Source organism: Triticum dicoccoides, chromosome 3B (assembly GCF_002162155.2).
Source record: "Triticum dicoccoides isolate Atlit2015 ecotype Zavitan chromosome 3B, WEW_v2.0, whole genome shotgun sequence".
NCBI lineage: Eukaryota > Viridiplantae > Streptophyta > Magnoliopsida > Poales > Poaceae > Triticum > Triticum dicoccoides.
In genome coordinates this window covers 793,178,337-793,200,247 of record NC_041385.1, presented here as the reverse complement: position 1 = coordinate 793,200,247, position 21,911 = coordinate 793,178,337, and the positions used below count along the sequence as shown (strand labels likewise).

Here is a 21,911-nt window from a genome sequence, read left to right as displayed (position 1 = left end):
GTTATGTGAACCACCAAGTTTCTTTAGGGTAGTAAAATGGACTTTTTCATTGTCTTTTTGGGGGTCTTTTTCGGAGCTGGGTACATAGGCTGATGTTGATGTGTACAAGTAAGGTTATCACTGGCCACAAGCATCTCTTTCCTGCCAACTCTATTCTCTAGGCTCTAGCTTGTCCCATGGGAAGCACACATATGGGTTACTAAACCATGCATGCCCTTATAATTTACGAAAAGAAATCATCTCCAAATTTATCAGATGAATAAACGATCGATTGAATTGTAGCACTCTGGCAACAAGGCTATAGAGACAATTGTGATACTAAACAATATGCTATCCTACCCCGTTGAATGATAACACATGTATCCACCAACATTCCCTTGATTAAACATGACCAAGCTCCCATAAATGAGGCACCGCCTCATGCCCCACATCAGTGTAATCTTATTGGCTGGACTTCTTTCTATGGTCTTTTGCCCATCTCTTCTTCTCTACTAGCATGTAGCCTAGAAACCCAAAAAACCCGACATGATCAAACGGTCTAGGAGCTTGTAGAAAGAGAGAAAGCAATGATAATTCTGAGGAATCACATGAGTGTGGCACGTTAGGAATGTGAAGCACTAGGAAAGACATTTCTAGTCCTTTTATTTTGAGATTGCAAGAGATAAGCTAGTGTGCGGCTTGTGGCCCCAATCGTCCAAAATATTGGCTTATTGTACTGGAGACATGAGCTCACACACCATCAAACTTAGGGAATGTTCAGAACCCCTCGAGCGATGTCGAATCCGCAACTCGTGACTCTTGCTCTAAAATATGGCTCTGCGTGCCTAGAATAGAATGTTTGGCCGCCATGTTTCACATCAGATCGATTTCATAGTATAAATAGTTACAGAAGTAGCAATTTACGAAATTAATAGGCTTAATTCTTGCGGCCAATTGACAGAAGGTCTTATCTTACTAACATTCTAATTATCGACTTCAGTACTTACCATTTTTCATTGTATTATTTCGACTAAGGACACTGCCCTTTATCCTTTGCCATAGGTTGTGCAGCCATTTAATTTATCTTTTACTATGGCATGTTGGTAATTCAGAATTATAAACCTTGAAATTTCATAAATGATGTTTGTGTGTATTATGGCTGTTTAGTACCACAAGCTAGATTTTCTAAAAGGTTCTAATTTTTGCCGGTATTTTGAATTATCACCTTTAAAAAGATCTTGCACTATTGGTGATACCTCTTGATATCAATACAACTACTTCCTTACAGTGAAGTGAATATTAGACATTGCAATTATTTGCATCTTCGAGGTAAATGCATGCTTCATTGTAATTGATTTACTCTTGGGACATTGAACATAATTGTGATTTTAAGTTGTATTGGATTTATCTACTACATGGATGGCCCAGTATAGTTATTACTTATTGTTGCAAGATACTGACAAGCTTCATCCAATAGTTTTTATGTAAGCCGAGCATTACAAGCAATATTTGAGCAATTTCAAGTTATGGCGGTCGAGCATTGGTTTCTACTTTTTGGTTCGCAAATTTTAAAAAATTTAATTAGTACTTTAATTCACATTCATGCAACAACTAATTATTAGTGTCTTCTACTCTGCTCAAAGGCATTTTGAAAAATAAACCTTCCACTATAACTCATTTTCAGTGTGGTATTCTATGAAAAGTAAAAAAAAAGTTCATATTTTATGGTTCATGGAGTTGTAGCTGTAATTTATAAACCTCTTGAATTACCTTAGTAGAAAAGTATATTGCTATCGCCACGACACATTTTTCCAGCATATATTACTCACAAGTTTCTTCTACTCAACGTTTATATCCTTCAAAAATATAAATACAAACGCAAGTAGGAAGGTTTATGTGAACCCCTACAAGAAAGCAAACTTTGTGTATCAACAATTAGGTTTTCAAAATCGTAAAATTTTGGAATATTTGCACTAAGTGGTGGTATTCAAATTCTTATATATTTACTCTAAAATTATTAATAATTTGTAGCACAGCCGCTAGCCCGTGCAGGTGCACGGGTTGACGGCTAGTATTTGCTAATTGCAATCACGCCAGCCCGTGGTAGACACATGTGGATTAGTTCCAAAATCCAAACTAGTATGCTGGATGCAAGCATGCTTGATACCAGGTCTTCTTGTATCAATCATAAATCTCCAAATAAAATAGTATAAAATCAAAAGGTTTCAACTTTACTTAATTAAACTTAAACTTATGGCGACCCTATCTTTCCACAAAAAGTACCGTTTTCAGCAATCCTGTTTTTGGTGTTATTTTATCTTCAATAAAGCTGTATTAATATGAGAGTGAATAAAAAATATTATAGATGTTAACAAAATTTTCTGTAAACTTGGTTAATGTTTATAGAGCATAAGAGAAAGCTACAGTAATATGCAGAGTAAAAAAACAGAGGGAGTAGTAAGGAAGAATCATCAAGACAAAGGAACGTTACTGTTTACAAATAAAGCAGCTGAGTCGCTATAATGTCCTATCAAGAACTTTCTAGTGCATGAAACAACCAGCTGCACGCGCCAAGATCGAAACTTGCTACTTCTGTAGTGCAGGACATCAAAATGTGTTCCGATTTCAAACCAATGCCAATGAGCGCTCTTCTGGTTTTGGATGTTTAACAATATACACATTGTGGAGTTATCTAACTTCAAAGTGTGTAGTTGGCAGTTAACGCATATTTCAAATCTCCCATGCGACCAAGATGTATGAACTGACTGGGACAGTTGGTCTTGACTGCGTTGGCACCTATATGAGATCTACAAGCAGCTTAACCTTCCTGTTCACATTCAGAATGTTCCAGAACTGCATACATATTATTAAGGAATTATGATAACATTTTTAGAGTTGAACCGCGTTGGCACAATTCTATCCTGCAGAAGCCGGACGACAGGGACCTATTTATGACGGCGTCTACGCGGCTGGGGCATACGGCCAGGGAGGTTTTCTAGCCCCATGGATGGCGGTGTGATCTCCGGTTAGGATCTGCCACATCATAGGCTGGACAGATTTATTTATTCTTGAGTTGTAAAACATTTTTTATTTTTGGGACGGATGGACTTATGGGCTGTGTGCATCGTGCTATGCAGAGGCCGGGCATTCTTTCGATGCGTTTGTATCACCTCGATATATCAATTGAATGAAATGTCCTTTATCGAAAAAATTATGCCATATAAGAACCGAAATGAAGCACCCTGGTAATTCCTTAGGATTTGGCAAATTAATCATACTAGATATAACAAAAAAAGGAGAAGTTGCATACCTTCTGCAATGAATGAATGAGGGTACCGAGCGGTGGAGAGTTAACTTTTGCTCGGCAGGCAATCTGACATTGCATAACAAATTTAGCTTGACTTTACTCAACAATTGTACATCATAGACATTCTAATAAGTACATATTCCAACTGCAAGACATACCTCATCAAGTCTTATATATCCAGGTGGTAACCTTGGGTCACTCTCCTCAATCATGGCGCCAAGAAGTTTTTCGACACCATTCTCACTTGTGTGTGCCCGTCCCCATTCCACAGCCAAGTTTAGCATTTTTGTAATGGAAGAACAATCATGTAGAGGACCTGTCCAAAGTGGGCCTACAACTTTGATTGAAGTGGCATCCTGCAAAATAAAATGGTAATTATATACTACCATAACATCAGTCAAGTATTTTGTGCTAAACTTGGGTTAATAAGATCTTTTGCGGTACAGTAATAAGCTTGTGTAGAAATAACTATTGACTAATCAGTAAAACAAAATACTGATCAGCTTCAAATCTAACATATAAAAGCTGCTAGAGTACCCGCCATTCCAAGGGCATTCGCGGCGCGCATGCGTTCTGGCCGCACGATCTGCCTCGCTGGCCCGATTTTACAGTGCTGTCAAAAATCCCGCGGTTAGTTTTTTTGGACATTGATCTTTCATTCTTGAGTGAATGACGTGTGGGGCTCCTTTCCTCACGGGCCCGTTTTACAGCTACATTGAGAAGAAACCTCAGGGTCCCGTATGTTCTGTGCGCGGTGGAATCAGGTGAAAACCTAACTGCCAATCCCCTCCCATCCTCGATCTCCAGACCCCATGCCTCGTCTCTCCTCCTCTCCTGCTCACGACTGCCGCCGCCGCGCCCCTTCTCCTCCTTCTCCTCTGCCCAGCGCCGCCTCTCCTCATCTCCTTCTACCGGATCCTGCCGGATCCTCCCGCATGCCGGCTTCTCCTTGAAGAGAAGGGTCACATCCGCAGGAGAAGAGGGGTGGCGCGGGAAAATTGAGGAGTAGCATCGCAGCTGGGTCTTGACGGTGGGGGTGGAGGAGCAGGGGAGGCCGGTGGTGGGGCGAAGGAGCAGCGTGGCCGGTGACCGGGGCAAGAAGCAGCGGGGGCAGCGCTCCCATCGCACTGGGGTGGAGCTGCAGGGGAGATGGGGTGGTAAGCCCTTGTTCATCATGGCTTCTATTGGCTTGCAGGTATACTCTGGCTAGGTTGTTCTTTCTCTAACTTAGGCTATGGTTGCAACCGCTGGCTGTTTTGTTGGTCTTGATGTATTTGCTTTTTTATAAGCTTATAGTTTGAAAAACTATATACAATGATTCCTAATTTGATGCCAATAGCTCCTGTGAGCATCCACTGTGACGGGTTCTTGTGCTGATTACCAGAGGCAGCAGCACAGTCGTGGAGTACATGTACATCAACGCTGACGGTGCCGGCAGCAATGACACGAGGTGGGCGATTTGACCAGCGCAACATTCTTGTGTGTTCATTTAGACATTCAGGCAAGAATCTGGTCCTTGTCTTTCCATGCACGCCTATATTTTTAGACATTCTTGTTTCTGTGTATGCATACACATAGAAGAGATTAAATATGTCTGAAACATGTGAAAGCATGCATGTTTTTACTGGGCTCGAAACATATCTGACCTCTGCTGCTCAAAATATCTAGGAGGAATTCTAAATGCCCAATTTTATCAATTATTTAGTTTAATAAAGTTTGTCCCTGATTCTCAGTCTCTTAGGTACAGTATGTTAGTTCAATAAAGGCCATTCCTGTCCTTAGTTTAATAGGTACAATGAGCTTTTCAATTTGTCGTTCTCATCTTGCTTAGAGTGATTTTATCTTCGTCTTTATGCACACAACTTTTATGATTTCAGTCTCTAGATGAAGCTTTTGTGGCCAGCAATGAAAACTGCTTAAATATGAGCCCGCCCAGCCACCCGTCATCCACGACCCTCCTCCTTAAGCCCTTCTTGTCTCTTCAGGCAGGTGAGCTCCTTCCTCCCCCCTCCTCTCTCTCTCTTTTGATTTTATGCTGGTAGATGTGTTTGATGTGGGTTCTGCTGCTGCCAGGCTTGGCTGCTGCTTGGCCTAACTCTACTTGTGTTGTTGCTATGTGCTACTATATGTTGTTGGTTGCCTCCTTGGTTATTTGTGAATCTGAAAACACTTTGTGAGAAGCAATGATTGAAGAGAAGGCTATGATCCAATGGGAAGAGCTTCATTTTCAGTTTTTTTTAAGAATTGATGAAGGACATGTCATATGTTCAGTTGCTAACATTCTCTCTATGGTGTATGCACTTGTTGTTCATTGCATCGGAGGGAGAGGAAAACTCTTTGTGAGAAGCAAGGATTGAAGAGAAGGCTATGAGCCATTGAGAAAACCTGAACTTTAGTTTTTTATTTAAGAATTGATGAAGGATATGTCATATGTTCAGTTCCTTACATTTTCTCTATGGTGTATGTACCTGTTGTTCATTTCATTCAAGGGAGAGGACAACAAGAGTAAGAAAGCCTTGCAACATGAAGGCAGTACCACGCAGCACCAAGTCAAGCGCATTGGCCTCGATCGCAAGAGACCAGTACCATCAGGTTTGCTTGACTGCTTGCTAGGTTAGTGGTTCATCTCTTATTCTTCTTCATGTAGGAAATAAAAGGTGCACATATAGAAGAGTCCATACTGGGCATCCTTTTCTTTTTTAGTTTTTGCAATCCATGGCAAAGTGTGTTATATATTTTCATAATTCTTACCACTTACTTATTTTTTCAGCAGCATAGATTTAAATGCAGTAATGCGTGTTTATGCTTTGCAGCCCGGCATCGAACAACACCCTTAATAAAGCTACATGGTGGACGCTAATTGTCATAATTTGACCGACAAATCTGTTTCAATAGATTATACACGATTGATGTGATTATTAGATGATTGCAGTCTACCCCAGGGTGAGTTTATCCTTTTGGTTTATGCAAAAATGCTTATTTGGCTTCATGTGTAACATGAGTTTTCAGTATCTAATATTTGTTCTGTCCAACATGAGTACATGAGAAAGAAGTGCTACTACTACATTACTGCTGCTTGCCAAGGGAAAAGAGAGTTCAATTGTAAAATGAGATGCCAGGTATTGAGGGCTAGACTGTACATGGCAAAGATTAATTTGTTATGGTGAAGCCAAAGCTTTAGTGTTTGAGTCATTGGGTGTCATCTTTGTTAACTTATTATTAAGCATATCAACTATGTATTTTGTCCCACATAAATGAGAAAAACTCTGTTTTTTTTGACATCATGACTCATTGTCATGTCTAAATATTTGAATTTTATATTGATGTTTTGATCGTGGATGCCAAAACATCACAGTTTGCCTGATAGAGTTAATTCCATTATAAAATGAAGATCCTTCCATCAATTAGATAGCTTTTATTAATTTGATTTTTCTATTTTGAATATACATATTGGTTATTTGGATGCTTTCATTTGAAAATTTGCATAGATCAATGAGGATTCAGGCGGCGGGGAGGGGACTGGTGATAGGAAACATGGGTCCAAGAAGAAATCAAAGACCATGGTGAGTTGTTCTCCCTTTTCAAATTTAAAGCCTAGACTAGAATCGGTCAATTGTGATTTGGCAATATGATTAGGATAGCATAATATTCTGCTAATAGCTTCACGAGGTAATTATGTCAGTTATATATGTGTTTGTTTTTTACTGTAGTGAGATCACTTATTTTAATTTAGAAAATAGAAACATGAAGTGTGGTTATAAGAATCTAATAGCAGATGTTCTTAGCATGAACACGCTTTGTAATGTACCTACTGACTAATAGCACAATCATGACTTGGCATGCCCGGTTTTACTTTACGAAGAGTAGTATGTGGTGCTCTAATATTCAACCGTGTTCTTGAATTGGGAATTATGTTTATAATAGTTAAAGTGCTTGTGTGTTGGTCTGATGTATATAAGCGAAAGAAAATAAAAAACGGGTGGAAGAAGGGAACTTCTTGCTTTTCTTTTCCTTTTGTTTCTCTGTTTGATAATTACTCCCTATGATGGGCAGGTTTGAGAATAGGAAACGTCCTACTCTTTGATCCCTTTTTGTGTGAACGGCTCGATGGCAAGGGTGGCTATCTGCTCCTCGCTCTACTGGTTGTGTCTTTGTCTTCCCCGTGCGATGCGCCACACGCCTATTTGTTGCTGCTGTGTGTGTGTGTCTGTGTTGTGATGTGCATATGAGCACGTTTATGGTGTGTGCGCGTGCGCATGCGTGTGTGCGTGTCTGTGTTGTGATTGCGTGCGTGGGTGTGTGTCTGTGTTGTGATGTGCATATGAGCATGATTTGTTCAGCCACTTTAGGCATTACCACATCTATAATACCATTTTCTAATATCTGATAGTTGTATTGGCTGCGGCTAGCTTTTGGGATATAATTTCGAAGGGTATTCTTCCCATATGATCAGTTCTGCGGCCTGCACTCATTTTTACTGCCATGAATGGTGTCTAAGTCTCCCTCTCTCTCTCTCACTCTGTGTGTGTGCCACTCTCTCTGAGATTTGAAATTATTATTTCGTGTTATCAATCATGGGGATGTTACGATTTCTATTTATTTGTGTGGTGGCCAATAAAATCTGACAAAAAGTTGTTATCCACCTCCTTCCATGATGGCAAACCTCCAACTATTGTTTCTTTTCCGGTAGGATATGCATTCGATCCAGTCCATGTCTTGGCCTCTTTTTGACATGTGTATTTCTATGTTCTTCTTCCAGGTATTGTTCAATCCACCAGTAGCTAGCGGATGTCGTGCTGTGATTAAGGTTTGCCACCTTCCTCTGCTACATCGCTTAGTTTTATGGTCCATTCTTACAATACTATGTGCTTGCTCTTTTTGGCCGTGACATGTGAATCTGATGCTTACCAACATTAGTGTAGAATTTGTTTCTTGGTGATCTAAAACTTATAGTTATTAAAGGAAGCCCTTGGTTTGTATTAGGTACTTGTGACATTTGGTGGAACTGTATGACAAATAGTGAGAGAATAGATATTACCAATGATGTACATAGAGAGAAGATACTCACATGTCACATCATATTCCCTCACGCTCCTCTTCTCAATTGCAAAACTTAATATTAGTTCAAGCTTCTTTTTTTATGTCGTCAACAATGTCAATTGGTGCAACAGGTGTCACAACATGCAGGTTCTTTAAACAAATAAGATGATAATTTATTTAAACATGATAGTATATTACCTACTTTAAATCCTCCAATATAATGATCGACATTAATGGCGTAAACATCCGCTCACAAGTAGTTTCAACAGAAGTGTTATGAGCTGCAAAGTAAATGAATAGAGTATTAAACCAGGCAAACTGCAAAAGCAAATTCTTCACGCAATAAATTTTATCATACAAGCAATTGAAACAACAGACATAAGCGATTCCAAGATACAGACTTTCCTCAATGCTTCTTAACAACATCAATTGCTTTTCCTTACTCGTCTGCCCTATGAAACTGAGTATGTCTAAACTGGGTTCAAAGTTACACAGACAGATGTAAGGAACTGATAAATTTACCAAGACAGGGTTCAGCGAGGTCTAAGATCATACACCTTATGTGTGAACAACATAGGGTCCCATGCAATCTCAAGATCATGTGAATTCATTTGTCCATGTCCGCCACAACTCCCGCAGCGCCATGCATCTCGCTGCACCAAGCACGAGCGGATCCAGGCCACTTAAAAAGGACATAGTAGCATGGCGACGGTGGATTTTTCTTATCAGAAGTTCAAAACTATGCAGATAACTCAGCAACTACACACCTATGTCCCCAACCTGCATATATGCCTTTTTTTATTAGGAATTATATATAGACAAACTATATGAGGCTTCTTTTTTATTAGGAACTATATGGTCCCCAATCGCATGTTTGAGAAAGTTTCGCATTAACACCTAGCTATAATGTGTACAGATGATATAATACTATGAAAAGACAAAATGGTACCTGGTTGAGAAAATTGTTTATTTAGATGCCTAAAACAAACAAACAAAAACAAGTGATAGAATCCTAGCCGGATATTCACTTGCAAGATGAGGCTTGTAGAGATCGTAAACATGAGTCATGTGAGAAGCTCTATATATTTGCTTTCAAAAGAAATAGATGCATTTGGACCAATAAGCATAGCAACTACAACAGTTCCACCCATAGGCCGAGCTGGTCCCTCTGCATAAACCTGGACATAATATGGAACATCAAATGAGTGTTGCACGGAGACAAAAGGAAGAGAAACTGAATCCACTTAGTGCAACAGTTAGATGGCCATATTGGGTGACTAACCGTGCTATCCGTGCAGGCTACAAGGCCGTAACGTTCATCCGAACATCGACTTTCAACCGAAGTCACTCCAATTCAAGAGGGAAGTTGTTCCACCATAACATGCATTACTGGAGTCAAACTCCCTCAATGTCAGTAATACCACTTTCCTGTATTTGTGACAAGTGTCAACAGTAACGACTGAGTGAGTGAGACTGAAGAAGAAGCGACACAACATAGGAAGCAGAAAAAGACTCGGCGTAGAGCAGCCTCCCCAGCCTGAAGAAGCAATGAAGATCCCCCACTGAAATGGTCAGAACAAAATTTTAGAGTGAACACAGTAAAACAAAATCCTTTTTTACTGAAATCTCAAGCATGTTTTGGCTGTTTTCTGCAACAACAACAACAAAGAAAAAACACTATCAAAGAATAGAGGGGGTGTAGAAGCTACCATACCTGCAGATATACTTCTGACAGTGGAGTCGCCGACAAGACGGTGAGGTCGCCGGCAAGGAGACCCACCTCTGCCCAAAGACACTGGCTCCCATGCACTTCTGGGATGTGGGCAACCACGAGCATGCTCGTCGGGAGGTATCCTCAATCTCTGGGGATGACTGCCTTCCCTGAAAACGAGGGCTCTGCTGGTGAGGTCCGAGATCCCGATTGGAGAGGAGAGGAGGTGGCGGCCGCTCAAGCCGACTCTGGCAACAGGCGCTCGACTCGAGTGTCCGGGCCTGCCGTTGGGCAGCGCCACGGCACAGGAGGCGGCCCCCCTCTTGCTCCCGAACAACCGTGCGCATCAGTGGAGGATGGAAAACTTGGGCGGGGAAGAGAAAGAGGGGAGAGGTGCCATCCACCATGCGCAGGGATTTCAAGATCAGAGGAGGAGAGAGGCGAGGGGAAGAAGCAGTAAAGAGATGGCAATGGAGTGGAGCGAGACGTGCTGCGCGCCGTCCTCCTACCCCCACGCCACTTTACACTACACCGCTTAAAAAACGGCCAGCAAAACCGGAAACTCCGAAGAGTATCCGAGCTCGCTTGCTCTCAGTCAAAAGTGTCCATCCCACGCCAGCCTCTTCAATGCATCCCCTATTTGATTTTTGTATTAGGTCTAATTAATCCCAACCTACTAGAAAACTTACGATGTGCTAGGGCATTTTTTGCATGGTCAACATGGACAAATCCCAATTTTCAAATTGTAAAATGTAGTCGCATTTTTTGCATGGTGAACATGAACAAATCCTAATTTGCAAATACTGAAATTTAATCATCATTTGCACAACGAACATGTAAATTTATTATTTTGCAAATTATGAAATGTTATCGTCCCAAATCTGATAGGATAGGCCATTTTTTTGCACCGCGAACATGAACAGAAATCAATTTGCAAATTGGGATTTAAAATCATCCTTTCTTAATTAATCTTAAGTCTGCAGACAAATGAACATGCAGAGCATTTATTGCACCAGAATTTACAACTGTCCATTTAACCACGGCCACTAAACGCGCCCGAGCGCCGTTCCTCCGCAGTCCCAACAAAACCGAATATTGCAAGATGTGCATGGGCATCATGGTGCCTGTTTTAAAAAAACATTTTATACAGCTCAAAAAAATTGAAACCTATTGTCAACATGCACACACATATATACTATATATGTGCAAAAATTTATAACATCTTGCTTTCCCACGTGGTGTAAAAAAAGACACATATGTATTTTCAAATGGGCCGGAATTTTTTCGCCAGAATTTTGTTTTTCTGTACAGCTTACAAATTACATTTCTTTTCAAACAAAATTCCATGGATCCGTAGTGTCAGCAATAAAAATGGAAGTTTCCACAAAATTATTTTCAATTTTTTTGAAATTTTAAAATATGGCTTTTGCATTTTTTTAGAGGGCACCATGGTGCCCGAGCACACAAACTTCACACTCCAACAAAACGGGCCATTGCACTCGGGAGGAACGAGTGCTTTTAAAAAAACATGAGAGGAAAGAGCCAAAACTGATGTGCGAAATAGTCGTTCCCATGAGTTTTAACCCCAGGGAGTTTAGTGAATTAGGTGATTGTGTTACATGATGGTTAAAGATAATCAGTGAGAAGACTTTTATGCTTGCTACATATTAACTTACTTTGGTGCTAATCTATTCAACTCTTTTTAGTGCTTTTCAGTACAACCTATACCAGTTTCATTCTGGAATTCTGGAATCAACCGAAGACGACATAAGTAAGATATATTGCAGAGCACCTTGACGATACACTTTACAATCCAAAGACATTTTGAGAGCTTAGACGACGAGTTCGGTCATATGGAATACATTTGTGCTTTCGCCAATGACAGCCCACCGGACACACCTACCATGAGGAGCTACTTAGTCGATGTGGTCATTTGAACTGTCAAAGCGTCTTATATTTTGAAACAGAGGGAGTAATATATAATGTTTTCTATAAAAATCATACCTAAGTTTATATTTCTTTATGCTTTAAGGATTTTATTATTAATCTCTAAACCACTCTTATTTAAATGGTTTGAATGCTTGGTTCGCCTTTGCTTCTTGCGTCAGCTGTGCAACGGGTCAAAAGTGTTGGAAAAAGTTAGGATCCCAACAAAAATGCTTTTGGATGCTATGATGCAACAGATTGGCCTTCCAAATCGTAGTGTACTCACCACAGAAAAGTAAATGAATGTTGGTGTCGACGCAACCATTCAGTTTTGTCCATCTAAGCACCAACTAAGTAATGAACTTTCAAGGAAATCAATATCCAGCTATGTCCACGAAAATCTCAAAGAAGCTGAAGATCGGCTGGAAAATGAAGCTATTAGGTTTATGGAAGTCTCTTACAACAAAGTGGTGCAAGACTTCAACTATGATAAGTTCCAGTTGGTTCAACAAAAAATAAATCTCTAAAACAGGAGCTTAAAGAAAATAAGTAATAACGGACTATCTAAGCAGCAACTGGTGCAGTGTTCTAGGAGGGAATTGCATGACACTGAAAGAACTTTAACATATAAGAGATACCAACTTCATAGCAGGATCAATGCCTGAAAACATCGATGTTAACCATACTCTATCGCAAATAAGATATGTTGCAGAGCTCCTCAATGATACGATTACAATCAAACGACATTCTACAAAAAAAACCCGGGTATTATTGGGGACTGGATGATGATATGGAAGGCATTTCTGCTTTTGGCATTGGCAGCCCACCAAAAACACCCACCATGAAGAGTTGCTTAGACAATGAAGTCATTTTCGATACAGATGACACATGCAACGATGATTCTACCTGATGTTCAGCGCTGCATATATCACTCATTGTAAGAGGGATGACCAGACCTATCTATATGATGCATCTCTACTTATGTAGCTTGCTTACTAAAAGCAATGTAAATAAGCTACCATAAATTGTAACATAGTGTATCAACATTATACCTAAGTATCTATTGCCTTATCTTCCACTCAGTGTCTAAATATTCTTATGTGCATGGTTTTGAATGCCAGGTTTGCTCTCACCCTTTGCGCTATCGGCGCAAAGTACTCATTATTTCGATCTGTGTCTGATTTTTTCTATCACCACTCTTACAATACATTCCTTGCCGTCAGCCTTTGCGCCATTGGCGCAACGGGTCATCTAGTAATATAATTTCTCTAAGCGAAAAAAGGAAAAGGAGCAAAACAGTAAAGGAAAACAATTCGAATTCCTAACGTCAGTTCAGTAAAACACATGACACGACTAAAGTAGTTACATAGTCTGACTATGATAATTTTTTCACTAGTTATTTACTACAGCCACATGATTCAATGTATGTACCTACGGTTGTTTCTGCACATCCGCAAGAAATCTTCCCCAATTCATCAAATCCAAAGGTCTGAGACTGGCCGCAACTCTTGCGGTGACAAATGGAACCATAATTACTGCCAAAAATGAAAGGGACATCAGTAACTTAGCATCACATTACACACTAATTGACTGTAGGATTTTGGAAATAAGAAAGCACTGAGTCAACCTGATGCCATCTTCTTTTCCATGGCATAATCGTACCATCGCTCGAAAAACTGGACAGTGGTACGTGTAATTGGAGAATACTGGTGCTATGTGAAATCCAAGCATAGCTGTTTCGCAGGCAGCCCCACCTAAAAGCATTCGCAAACCGATGTCAGTCCGATATGGCACTGGACGGACATAAGCTCGATATGAGGACAGTGAGCTAAGGGAAACAAAATGTTATGTGGCTGACGTTTACAAACAGAGTTGATTGAGTCTTTCAAAAGGCAAACAAATGTGAGAGTATACAGTTTCGTAAAACAAATTTGCTGAATTTATTTGCCTAATTATAAAAAGAAGCGTGTATATATAGAGAGAACAAAAAGATGCAACTATAACAATAAAAGTGCAGAGATACTTTCTATGATTTAAAATAGTGGGTGATATACACAACTGGGATTTAGGATAACATAAGCAATCTGTTTGACTTATACTCGGCATGGGATAATCTTATTACAGAACAAGCAACAATGCGAACATCCTGGTTTTGTATTTCAGTAATATACCAAAAATTTAATATGTTAAGGCAAATGTGTCACGAATTTCTTTCAAAAAAAAATGTGTCACGAATCTAGGAGCGCCAAAGTTCTCCGGCTCAACATTAAGCAGTCGGAGCACGAGGCAACGGCGGAGGCGGTGGCAAGGCGAAGGCGACCCGGCTGGCCGAGGAGGAGGACCGTGTTGTTGGGTTTCCAAGCAGGAAGGTGGAAGAATACACACACGAACTGGAGCTTGAAGAACACACACACACACACACACACACACACACACACACACACACACACACACGAAGTTGGCATCGCACACAACTTGTGCCATTTTCTCGTGTATTCTTTCAACGCAAATGAACTGAGTACATGTCTTTTAAGTACCAGACCTACACAGCACACATGCACCCACTAACCCCACTATGTTGCATGCAGACCCGCCGGCCAAGCCAGCTGCTTGATCCGATTATTCCTGTACGTACATGCTTGAGTCAAATCCAAGTTTGCAATAGACATGAGCTTACACACAACGGCACACTTGACGCACGCCTCAACTGATTGCGTCCGCTTCTAGCTCCACGCCGATCTGCAGCACGACTCGGCCGCTTTGACTCCGGTGAGCTGTACTTGCTAACCAACACATCCATGCAAACTACACGTACCTGCATCGTACTCAGCTGATGCTAACTCAACTATCTAACTAGCCACTATTAGCTTGGATGTGTACTCGTCCCCACACTTCTACGAGCACGCTCACTACCGTGCCGTAGCCTCAAGCCTCTAACTCAACAACATGCATGAACGAACTAATGCAACGAAATAAACATGATGAACACCTAGAGAACAAGGTTAACTCTCGCGCGCGTGATCCGGAGGATGACCGGACAAATCTCCTCCAATGACGACTCGGACCTCATCAACGGCTCCAGCTCCGACGACGACTCAGACCTCACCGACGGCTCCAGCTCCAACGACGATGAGGACACCCCCTCCCCCTCCGGCCGTCGACGCCTACATGGAGGGTTACAACCACATCGGCAACCGAAAGGGTAAGGGGCCAACAAGGGAAGTGTGATTTCCTCCGCCCTTTTCCGTCTCTCCATTTTATTTTATTTTTGATGTTTAAGTACTCTTCGGCGATCAAAACAAGTTCTTTTGGTTGTTTGATGAATGCGGCAATGTGAATTATTTCCAATTATATCCGAATTATGTCCATTTGTTGCTAGTTTGTTGATCCATATTAGTTTATTGTTTACATTGCATGAGTTGCATGGATATGCGGTAGACGGCCACGGAGGCAAAAAAAATTTAGGCGTGATCGTTCATGGTCCGTGACGCGCTCGGGCGCGTCCACGGAGATAGAGGGATTAGATTAGGTACTCGCTGCTGTACATACTTTAAGAGAGGTGCCCTTAATGTTGATGTCGATCATCTGCCGGCGTGCTACTTCCCGCACATAACCTCTTCGTCCTGTGATGACAGGGGCTCGGTGGTATTGGCATCCATGAAGAAGAGTCAAACGCGCTTGTGCCGGGGACCGAGAGACTCAACGCGGCAGCTCCGGTTGACGGGGAGGGAGTCTGCTGCAGGCTATCTCCACCAGCACTACTGAGATCTCACCAACAAATCTCATCCAAGAAACACGACCAAGAACTCAGAAAAAAATACTCCTCAAATTTGCGGAAAATACAGGCTCAAAAAGTTTCGCCACTCCTAACCGCGCCGCCAGCCGCCCCTCCCCACTCCTCCCCCGGTTCACCGCCGCCGGAGGGGACACCGGTTGAAGCCCGCGTGGTCCCCGGGGAAGGTGGCGGCGGGGCGTCCTCGTCGTTTCGCCATGGCCTCGCGCAGATCTCGCGGCGACCGGTGGGGCGGCGTCCCTCACGGCGGCGGGGCTGCCCCTAAACGGCGCTTGGTGGTGGCCACTTGGCGGCACGTGGGTGGGCCGGATCTGGGCTGCGGGTCTACGTCCCCGTCTTGGCAGCGCTTGCCGTTGCTCTCGGTCATGGGGCGTGGTCCCGACGAGCCTAGCGCCGGTGGTGCTGGCCAGGACCACGCTGACAGCGCCCTACTTAATCTCGCGTCGTCCCGCTGGCCAGTGGTGGTGGTCATCTTCTTCGTCAGAGATGGCCGGCCAGAGGCTTGGTGATCGGATCTCGAGATCCACCATCTAGTCCCGGCTACCAGTTGGGGAGACATAGTTGCCGGTGAAAACCGAGCCGACGGCAGGCGATGGCGGCGTTCTATGATGTTACCTTGATGGAGGCATCGTCGTGAACTATTGTCGACCCACTCGAGCTGCTCCAGGGGACACCCTAGGATCTAGTGTTCCAGATCGGACGATGGCGGCACTGCGGTGTCGTTCCTCTCTTGGGAGCATCGTTTGTGGAGCAGTGCTGGAAGTCAGAGGCAGAAGGTGGAGCGGCTTCGTCTTGCACGGAGCTTCGGTGGAGATGTCAAGTCATGCCTGCCGACAGGTGCTACGCTTTGTCATGCCTGGTCGGTAAGTGTTACGCACGACAGATCTTCCAAAGACTTCAAGATGTGTCGGCTGGTGGTACTTGGCAGCATGGTGCTGAGGTGTATAAATGGCGACCACGACGTGCTCAGCTGTTTGCACGCAGAGAGGAGGTGTCGTTGGGCGCCGTGGTGGCGTCGACGATAGCTAGACCGAGCAAGTTTGATGCATCAGTACAGTTCTGAAGATGGAGCGGTGGCAGTTTGCGGCGGCAGCCTCTGAGAGCACGTCGGACCAGTGTGTGCCCCAGACCCGGCAAGTGGCTAGGTTGGGGTCTCAGGTCTTGGATGTTAGGCTTGGTTGCGAGGTATGTGGTATTAGACCCGGAATATCAGCATCCCTTCATCAACTGGATAGGAATACCGACAGATGCTGCATAGACTGTGGCTTCAGACTTACCATTGTATTTCTTTGTAAGGACTTTTATGAATAATTAATAAAGTGGTTGCATGCATCGTCCAGATGCAGAGGCCGGGGGTATTACTCCTTTTCTTTAAAAAAAACAGGCTCAGAAAGTTTTGCCAAACTCCCTTTGCAATACTTGCCAGAATCAGCAAGAATGGTTTTTTTTTTCTGGGGTTCAACGCGCCGATCTACTCCCCGAAGTGAACTAGCCCACACTTCAAGAACCATATTAGAAGAAGATGAAGGGGAAGAGTGCGATGAGTGGAAATATATGTTGCTATCTTTCCATCAAATGCGTCCATGAGTGGGTTGAACAGGTTCTCTATGGTGTGTGGGACCAATGTCTGCAGGGAAGTACAACATTATACGAGTCATATATATGTTAAATTGAATTAACAGATATAGAAATTAATCCAAAGCATATACACAATACTTTCCAAATCACGAGGACGTTGCACGGTGGAGATGTGGCTGGGGTGGAGCACATAGGACGTGCACTGCAATTACCCACCAACCATTCATTAAACGTTGATGTCACCCTTATAATGCTCATTGCATACATGTCTACTATGAATGGATATAGTCTCTTCTTCTATTTCTTCTTACCTATCTTAGCTCCTTTAGGCCAGCAGGTAGTAGCAGTACCACTCAAATGAACACGAATGAAACTAGTAGTTTGGGTAAAAGAGAGATAGGTACTAGTAATCAACATTTGGACGCATGTAGTGAGTTGGGAATGGGAGGCGCTCGGGCCTCAGGGAGGATGCTATCTATTGAAGCTTAGATCCGACTTTCTCCACTTGTTCTGGCATGCCTGCTAGGTGACAAAGAAGGGAAGACCTATGCCTACTACACACTACGTGTAGAGACTCGACAGGAAAATAGTTGGGGGCATCAGCGCTAAAACTTTATTTTCTCCCTGATGCAGCTCCATTAGAAGCTACTGCATGTCGCAATGCGTTAGCCCTTGCTGCTGATCTGAATGTCACCAGCGTGGAGATTGCCTCTGATTGCCAAGAAGTAATGAATGATATAAATAATGGTACAGGTGGCCTGCGTGAAGCATTATTAAAGAGATTGTTACAACGGCATCTTAGTTTGTTTCTTGCTCTTTCATTTTTGGCAATACGACTTCCAACTTAGAGGCACATGGCCTCACTAAATATGCTCTTAGAGCATCTTCAGCAGGCTTTGCATATTGGATCGCTAAAAACTGATGAGAGAAGGTTTAGCAATCCAAAATGTTTTTTGCTTTGGTAGCTTTTGTATGTTGGATTGTTATATTTGCATGAAACACACAATGACATGTGGGGATAGTTTGTCATAGACACATCGCACACTAGCATACGCATTTATATACATATACTAGCACAACTCGTGTACACTTGGACCAAGAGGTGGCTTGATGCAAGCCCTGAGTTTCTTATTCTGTGCCTACGGGCTGACTGTAACACAATGATTGTTCATTAATAAAGCTCCAGAATTCAATGCAAAAAAAAGGTACACAACACAACAGTACACACACGCACACAACACACTCACACGTACCCAACACATGTGTACACGCACATACACACCACGCACACGTACACAGCGCACGCACAAGACACACTAGTACATGGACCAACCTGTCATTGAGACAAAGTGAAGAAGTGGGCCACGTTTAGGAGGCTTGCTAAAAATTTACAAAATGGCCTTCGAATTGGCAAATATGCAAGGTGGGAGGTAAGATTTGCTAAGCTTTGTAAAAACAATTGGGGAAGGACCACTTATACAAAGGCTGTTAGAGGTGGTTTTTTGGACAAAATTGATAAAATAGCAATTGAGTGCAAATATACAAATGCTGCTGGAGATGCTCCTAGTCTTATTTGAAGGTAAATACTTATGGTTACTTCAGCCTCCTGATCTCCAATGTATTCGGACAAACATTGTCATTAGTCAATAAAGTGGAGCATAGTTAGCCAAGAAAAACAATGCCTATTACACTTACATCACGAACAGAGCACCTGAGCAGAGGAAGAAGACAGAAAACAAAAGGCATTGATGTGTGGGTCTGTTGGGAAAGTCACCATGGATGGATTGATCACATAGTCCACTGGGTGGTTGGAGAAAGCAATTTGAGAAAACCACCCGTAATTGTACAGATCCGATCACTCTATAGAAAATCACCCCGAATTACTCGTAAATATATCAGAGTTTGGGTGTAAGAGATTTGATGTGCCATCATTCATCTTCGATCGTTTCAGTTGGTATCAAAGAAACTAGTCTCGCATAAAATTATTTAGATTGCTTGTTTGCAATGGCAGTCCTTAAAGCTCATTGCATACATGCCACTTATTCTTTGCATAGTCTCTTATATTTTCCCTTAACTGTTGTTATGACTTGGGGGGAAATGAGATTATATCAAATGAGCAAGCTAGTTATGCGTACCAATTTGAAGTTAAGCATGTAGTGTGTTGGGAACGGGAGTTCTTCAACACCATAGTTATGCAACTATGCTCTAAACTGCAAATTGTATTGCAGTGCCCAACTCATTTTCAGGTGGCCTAAATCCAGCCTAGCTAGGATTCACAGGACTTTCGTATTTGCAAATTGCCAGCACATGGGCCCGTGATATACACACGTTGATACTTCCAAAATTCAAACCAGGATGCCTCCGTGGGGTGGAAACTTAAAATATAATCGAGATCCAACATGCTTTCTAGAAAATGGGGATATCAGTTGCTGACTCACAAACGAATGATTTTCCGCAAACTAATTCAGACACGATGTCTTCTGACCTCAAGCTCCGATCACCTCTCTGAGCGCCAATTTCTCAAGATGGATCTGTCCCCACTCCCACATGCATCTTATTCTATGAATCATAAATTTCCAAATAAATCCTGAAACTAATAAACTACTCTCTCCATTTATGCGTTCATGAATATAAGATGTTTTGGATATTTCAATATTGACTACATGCAAACTGAAATGAGTGAATTAACTCACTAAAATTCAACATGGACTAACGAACGGAAATGGGCGAACAAACACACTAAAACGTCTCTATATACATCCAATTCAAAAAATAATGTTACTCCCTCCAATCCGTTGTAATTGCCACTGATTTAGTTCAACTTTGTACAAGTTGCGAAAGAATTCCATGATCACTCAGATGTTTGCTAAACTCATCACTTAGATATTCTCCTCCCCGATATGATCGAAGAAATTTTTATCTTTTTAACACGATGATTCTCAACTTCGTGCTGAAATTTTTGAACGTTTTCAACTGTTCCAGACTTATGTTTCATCAAGTAAATATAATCATATCTACTCAAAACATCACCCAAGTTTATGAAGTATAGATATCCTCCACGCCCTGGTGTGGTTATCGAACCACATACATCATTATGTATTATCTCCAATAATTCACTCACCTGATCAAGATGCTCCATGAACGGCGTTTTATTCATTTTACTCATTAGACAAGCCTCACATTTTTCAAATGATTCAAGATCAAAAGAAGTCAACACTCTATCTTTATGAAGCTTTTCCATAGGTTACTTTTCGATATGACAAAGATGGCAGTGCCACATGTAAGTGGTATTAACAGTCTTCCGAAGACGTTTAGCATTAATGTAATTGATATCCTTATACTTTCAAGATCCATAATGAATAAAAAAGCTGATAATAGAGGCAAATCCAGAACACATATTCTAATAATAAATTGAACAACCATTGTTTTTCAGACTTATAAGAGTAACAGTCGCTTATCAAACATGATCCAAACATAATGTTCTAACACAACTTCGGAACAAAATAACAATTACTAAGTCCTTATGTAAATCATGAAAGTAAATTTAAAGATGTGATCACTCTGACGGCTTGAGCAACAATCTCATCACCATTCCCAACTGGCATCACGACTTCATTCCTTTTCAGCTTGCGATCTTTCTGTAGTCCCTCCATCATAGTGCAAATGTAAGCAGCCAATCGGTATCAAATATCCTTGATTTACATGAACTAACAAAGTAGAATAACATTAACTTTGTGTCACATTTAAGTTTACCAGAAGAACCATTCTTCTTCTTATCCGCCAAGTATTTCTTGCAGTTGCACTTCCAATGTCCCTTTTGTTTGCAGTAGAAACATTCAGTGTCCTTAGTAGCTCCACCGTTGTTCCTATTTTCAGACAAGGTCACACCGTTGCCAGGAGATTTCTTCTTGGACTTGCCCTTCTTGAAACTAGCGGTCTTATTGACCATCGACACTTGTTTGTTCTTCTTCATTCCTGCTTCCGTAGTTTTGAGCATAGAAAATAATTCATTTGTATTTTTCTCCATCCCATTCATGTTGTAATTCATGATAAAACCATTGTAAGATGGTAGAGTGAAGCAAGCACAATATCTATATCGAGTGTTTGTGGCATTCTAAATTCCAGAGCAGCAAGTGTCTATCAACATAGCCAGCTAGGTTTACTATATGCTCACTCATTAAGGAACCTTCTTATATCTTGCACCCAATGAAGGACTTGGTTATTTCAAAACGTTCGGTCCTTTGCATGCTTCTTGTACAGAGCACCGGTGACCAAATTATAATATAAAGTGCGCTCCCACTCAAATCAATTTCTCTCATAATTAGAAGTGAATGATTCAAGATCCTTATCTTATTAATAACCATTGATGTGGACATCGCTCATGGCGTAAACTTCAACCGGTAGGCAAACTTGCCGATAGTATCTCCATATGACTATTGTTCATATTTCGATGCTTTGTGCTTCTAGCTCAGAATGATTCTGCTACAACATCAAGATAACCGAGTGTTTTGGCTTGTGAGGTCTAACCTTCACCTACCTTACACCTCACAATCTTTCTGTACTCATGTGGACATAAA

General features: G+C 41.8%; 1 pseudogene; it reads right to left on the bottom strand.

The window, feature by feature from the left end:
* Positions 1 to 2,697: 2,697 nt before the first annotated feature.
* Positions 2,698 to 21,283, bottom strand: LOC119280059 (annotated as a pseudogene).
* Positions 21,284 to 21,911: the final 628 nt, after the last annotated feature.